The following is a 6,000-nucleotide window of genomic DNA, read 5'->3' on the forward strand; positions in this document are numbered from 1 at the left end:
GGCCCGGTATACCTTTCGTCCCTCCCCCCATATTTAAAAAATTGTTTAGATTGTCCCCAAGGTCGAGGGAGCGGTTTCTACTTTAAACAAACGCACCACTATACCCATAGAAGATAGTTGTGCTTTCAAAGATCCTATGGATAAAAAATTAGAAGGTTTGCTTAAAAAGATGTTTGTTCAGCAAGGTTACCTTCTACAACCAATTTCATGCATTGTCCCTGTCACTACAGCCGCGTGTTTCTGGTTCGATGAGCTAGTAAAGGCGATCGATAGTGATTCTCCTCCTTATGAGGAGATTATGGACAGAATCCGTGCTCTCAAATTGGCTAATTCTTTCACCCTAGACGCCACTTTGCAATTGGCTAGGTTAGCGGCGAAGAATTCTGGGTTTGCTATTGTGGCGCGTAGAGCGCTTTGGTTGAAATCTTGGTCAGCGGATGCGTCTTCCAAGAACAAACTCCTTAATATTCCTTTCAAGGGGAAAACGCTGTTTGGCCCTGACTTGAAAGAGATTATCTCTGATATCACTGGGGGTAAGGGCCACGCCCTTCCTCAGGATAGGTCTTTCAAGACCAAAAATAAACCTAATTTTCGTCCCTTTCGTAGAAACGGACCAGCCCCAAGTGCTACGTCCTCTAAGCAAGAGGGTAATACTTCTCAAGCCAAGCCAGCCTGGAGACCAATGCAAGGCTGGAACAAGGGAAAGCAGGCCAAGAAACCTGCCACTGCTACCAAGACAGCATGAAATGTTGGCCCCCGATCCGAGACCGGATCTGGTGGGGGGCAGACTCTCTCTCTTTGCTCAGGCTTGGGCAAGAGATGTTCTGGATCCTTGGGCACTAGAAATAGTCTCCCAAGGTTATCTTCTGGAATTCAAGGGGCTTCCCCCAAGGGGGAGGTTCCACAGGTCTCAATTGTCTTCAGACCACATAAAGAGACAGGCATTCTTACATTGTGTAGAAGACCTGTTAAAAATGGGAGTGATTCATCCTGTTCCATTAGGGGAACAAGGGATGGGGTTCTACTCCAATCTGTTCATAGTTCCCAAAAAAAGAGGGAACGTTCAGACCAATCTTAGATCTCAAGATCTTAAACAAGTTTCTCAAGGTTCCATCGTTCAAAATGGAAACCATTCGAACAATTCTTCCTTCCATCCAGGAAGGTCAATTCATGACCACGGTGGATTTAAAGGATGCATATCTACATATTCCTATCCACAAGGAACATCATCGGTTCCTAAGGTTCGCATTCCTGGACGAGCATTACCAGTTCGTGGCGCTTCCTTTCGGATTAGCCACTGCTCCAAGGATTTTCACAAAGGTACTAGGGTCCCTTCTAGCGGTGCTAAGACCAAGGGGCATTGCAGTAGTACCTTACTTGGACGACATTCTGATTCAAGCGTCGTCCCTTCCTCAAGCAAAGGCTCACACGGACATAGTCCTGGCCTTTCTCAGATCTCACGGATGGAAAGTGAACGTGGAAAAGAGTTCTCTATCTCCGTCGACAAGGGTTCCCTTCTTGGGAACAATAATAGACTCCTTAGAAATGGGGATTTTTCTGACAGAGGCCAGAAAAACAAAACTTCTAAACTCTTGTCAAACACTTCATTCCGTTCCTCTTCCTTCCATAGCGCAGTGCATGGAAGTAATAGGTTTGATGGTAGCGGCAATGGACATAGTTCCTTTTGCGCGCATTCATCTAAGACCATTACAACTGTGCATGCTCAGTCACGACCGACGCCAGTCTGATGGGCTGGGGCGCGGTCTGGGGATCCCTGAAAGCTCAGGGTCTTTGGTCTCGGGAAGAATCTCTTCTACCGATAAATATTCTGGAACTGAGAGCGATATTCAATGCTCTCAAGGCTTGGCCTCAGCTAGCAAAGGCCAAGTTCATACGGTTTCAATCAGACAACATGACGACTGTTGCGTACATCAACCATCAGGGGGGAACAAGGAGTTCCCTGGCGATGGAAGAAGTGACCAAAATCATTCAATGGGCGGAGACTCACTCCTGCCACCTGTCTGCAATCCACATCCCAGGAGTGGAAAATGGGGAAGCGGATTTTCTGAGTCGTCAGACATTTCATCCGGGGGAGTGGGAACTCCATCCGGAAATCTTTGCCCAAATTACTCATCTGTGGGGCATTCCAGACATGGATCTGATGGCCTCTCGTCAGAACTTCAAGGTTCCTTGCTACGGGTCCAGATCCAGGGATCCCAAGGCGACTCTAGTAGATGCACTAGTAGCACCTTGGACCTTCAAACTAGCTTATGTATTCCCGCCGTTTCCTCTCATCCCCAGGCTGGTAGCCAGGATCAATCAGGAGAGGGCGTCGGTGATCTTGATAGCTCCTGCGTGGCCACGCAGGACTTGGTATGCAGATCTGGTGAATATGTCATCGGCTCCACCATGGAAGCTACCTTTGAGACGAGACCTTCTTGTTCAAGGTCCGTTCGAACATCCGAATCTGGTCTCACTCCAGCTGACTGCTTGGAGATTGAACGCTTGATCTTATCAAAACGAGGGTTCTCAGATTCTGTTATTGATACTCTTGTTCAGGCCAGAAAGCCTGTAACTAGAAAAATTTACCACAAAACATGGAAAAAATATATCTGTTGGTGTGAATCTAAAGGATTCCCTTGGGACAAGGTAAAGATTCCTAGGATTCTATCCTTTCTTCAAGAAGGATTGGAGAAAGGATTATCTGCAAGTTCCTTGAAGGGACAGATTTCTGCCTTGTCTGTGTTACTTCACAAAAAGCTGGCAGCTGTGCCAGATGTTCAAGCCTTTGTTCAGGCTCTGGTTAGAATCAAGCCTGTTTACAAACCTTTGACTCCTCCTTGGAGTCTCAACTTAGTTCTTTCAGTTCTTCAGGGGGTTCCGTTTGAACCCTTACATTCCGTTGATATTAAGTTATTATCTTGGAAAGTTTTGTTTTTGGTTGCAATTTCTTCTGCTAGAAGAGTTTCAGAATTATCTGCTCTGCAGTGTTCTCCTCCTTATCTGGTGTTCCATGCAGATAAGGTGGTTTTACGTACTAAACCTGGTTTTCTTCCAAAAGTTGTTTCTAACAAAAACATTAACCAGGAGATAGTCGTACCTTCTTTGTGTCCGAAACCAGTTTCGAAGAAGGAACGTTTGTTGCACAATTTGGATGTTGTTCGCGCTCTAAAATTCTATTTAGATGCTACAAAGGATTTTAGACAAACATCTTCCTTGTTTGTTGTTTATTCTGGTAAAAGGAGAGGTCAAAAAGCAACTTCTACCTCTCTCTCTTTTTGGATTAAGAGCATCATCAGATTGGCTTACGAGACTGCCGGACGGCAGCCTCCTGAAAGAATCACAGCTCATTCCACTAGGGCTGTGGCTTCCACATGGGCCTTCAAGAACGAGGCTTCTGTTGATCAGATATGTAGGGCAGCGACTTGGTCTTCACTGCACACTTTTACCAAATTTTACAAGTTTGATACTTTTGCTTCTTCTGAGGCTATTTTTGGGAGAAAGGTTTTGCAAGCCGTGGTGCCTTCCATTTAGGTGACCTGATTTGCTCCCTCCCTTCATCCGTGTCCTAAAGCTTTGGTATTGGTTCCCACAAGTAAGGATGACGCCGTGGACCGGACACACCTATGTTGGAGAAAACAGAATTTATGTTTACCTGATAAATTACTTTCTCCAACGGTGTGTCCGGTCCACGGCCCGCCCTGGTTTTTTAATCAGGTCTGATAATTTATTTTCTTTAACTACAGTCACCACGGTATCATATGGTTTCTCCTATGCAAATATTCCTCCTTAACGTCGGTCGAATGACTGGGGTAGGCGGAGCCTAGGAGGGATCATGTGACCAGCTTTGCTGGGCTCTTTGCCATTTCCTGTTGGGGAAGAGAATATCCCACAAGTAAGGATGACGCCGTGGACCGGACACACCGTTGGAGAAAGTAATTTATCAGGTAAACATAAATTCTGTTTTTTGCACTTCTCAACTCAGTCTGATTCCTGGCACCCTGACAAGAATGAGCCGTAATTCTATGAGGAGGTCTATGTCCCACTGTTTCATAAGCTAAGCAATTAAGACTCCTCAACTAAAAAGAGATAAGGAAGTCAAAGAGACCTTCTGACCCTTACGCTTCCCAGAATATGCCACAAAAGAGGAAGACGTTTGTCTAAAATCCTTAGTAGCTTGAAGATAAAACTTCAAGGCTCGAACCACGTTCAAATTATGAAGTAAACGTTCCTTCAAAGAAGAAGGATTAGGACACAAAGAAGGGACCTCAATCTCTTGATTGATGTTGCGGTCTGACATGACTTTAGGGAGAAACCCTAGCTTAGTATGTAGGACAGCCTTATCCAAATGGAACACCAGATAAGGATGCTCACATTGCAAGGCGGCAATTTCAGAAACTCTGCGTGCCAAAGGACAACAACTTAATATCAAGTTCATGCATAGGCTCAAACAGAGCCTATTGCAAAACTTTAAGAACCAGATTCAGACTCCAAGGGGGAGCCGAAGATTTGAACACAGGTCTGATTCTAATCAGAGCTTTAACAAAAGACTGAACATCTGGAAGCTCAGAGAGCCTCTTGTGCAGTAAAACAGGCAAGGCCGAAATCTTTCCCCTCATGGAACTTGCTGAAAGACCCTTCTCTAGACCATCCTGGAGAAACAATAGAGCCCTGGCAACCTTAACTTTATGTCAAGGAAATCCACGCTCTTCACACCAGAATAAGTAGGTTCTCCACACCTTATGATAGAAGCGACGAGTAACCGGCTTATGAGCTTGAATGAGAGTATCAATAACTCTCTCTCTCAGAAAAACCTCTCTTGGCAAGGACTAAGCGTTCAATCTCCACGCAGTCAGCCTCAGAGAATCTAGATTTTGATGAACAAAAGGACCTTGTTCCAGCAGATCCTTGCAACAAGGTAACTTCCATAGTGGAGAAGATGACATCCTTGCTAGATCCGTGAACCACGTCCTTCACGGCCTTGATGGAGCAATCATTATTACTGACGCCTGCTCCTGCTTGATCCGGGCTACTACCCGAGGAAGGAGTGGTAGTGGCGGAAAAAGGTAGATTAAATTGATCCTCCAAGGCACCGCTAATGCATCTATTAGCTCCGCCTGAGGATCCCTGGACCTCAACCCATATCTGGGTAGTTTGGTATTGAGACGAGACGCCATGAGATCTATCTCCGGCGTCCCCCACATGTAGTATATCTCCGCAAACACTTCAGAATGGAGAGACCATTCCCCCGGATGAATGGATTGTCTGCTGATAAAATCCGATTCCCAGTTGTCCACACCCGGAATGTGGATCGCTGACAGCGAACTGCCGTGGGACTCCGCCCACTCCAGAATCCGAGATACTTCCCTCATCGCTAGGGAGCTTCTCGTTCCCCCTGATGGTTGATGTAAGCCACTGAGGTTATATTGTCTGATTGGAATCTGATAAACTGGGACGAATCCAGAAGAGGACAAGCCTTCAGAGCATTGTAGATTGATTGAAGTTCCAGAATGTTGATAGGGAGGGAGCATTCCTCCTGAGACCACAGGCCCTGCGCCTTCTTGGTACCCCAAACAGCTCCCCATCCTGAGAGGCTCACATCCGTAGTCACTATCTACCAGGATTGTCATAGAAAGGATGTCCATTGGGACAGATGATCTGGACAGAGCCACCAAGAGAGCGATTCTCTCGACCCGCTATCCAGGGAGATCTGTTGAGACAGATCCGAATAATCGCTGTTCCACTGTCTCAGCATGCACAGCTGTAACGGTCTGAGATGGAATCTGGCAAAGGGAATTATGTCCATGCTGGACACCATGAGACCAATTACTGCCATACACTGAGCCACAGATGGCCTTAAGGTGGTCCAGAGGGAAAGACATGCCGAAGCTAGCTTACACTGTCTCTGGTCGGTTAGAAATATCGTCATGGATATTGAATCTATTATAGTACACATCAATTCTACCCTGGTGCTTGGAATAAGAGAACTCTACTCTAAGT

The sequence above is a fragment of the Bombina bombina genome, chromosome 6, assembly GCF_027579735.1.
Source record: "Bombina bombina isolate aBomBom1 chromosome 6, aBomBom1.pri, whole genome shotgun sequence".
In the NCBI taxonomy this organism is placed as follows: domain Eukaryota; kingdom Metazoa; phylum Chordata; class Amphibia; order Anura; family Bombinatoridae; genus Bombina; species Bombina bombina.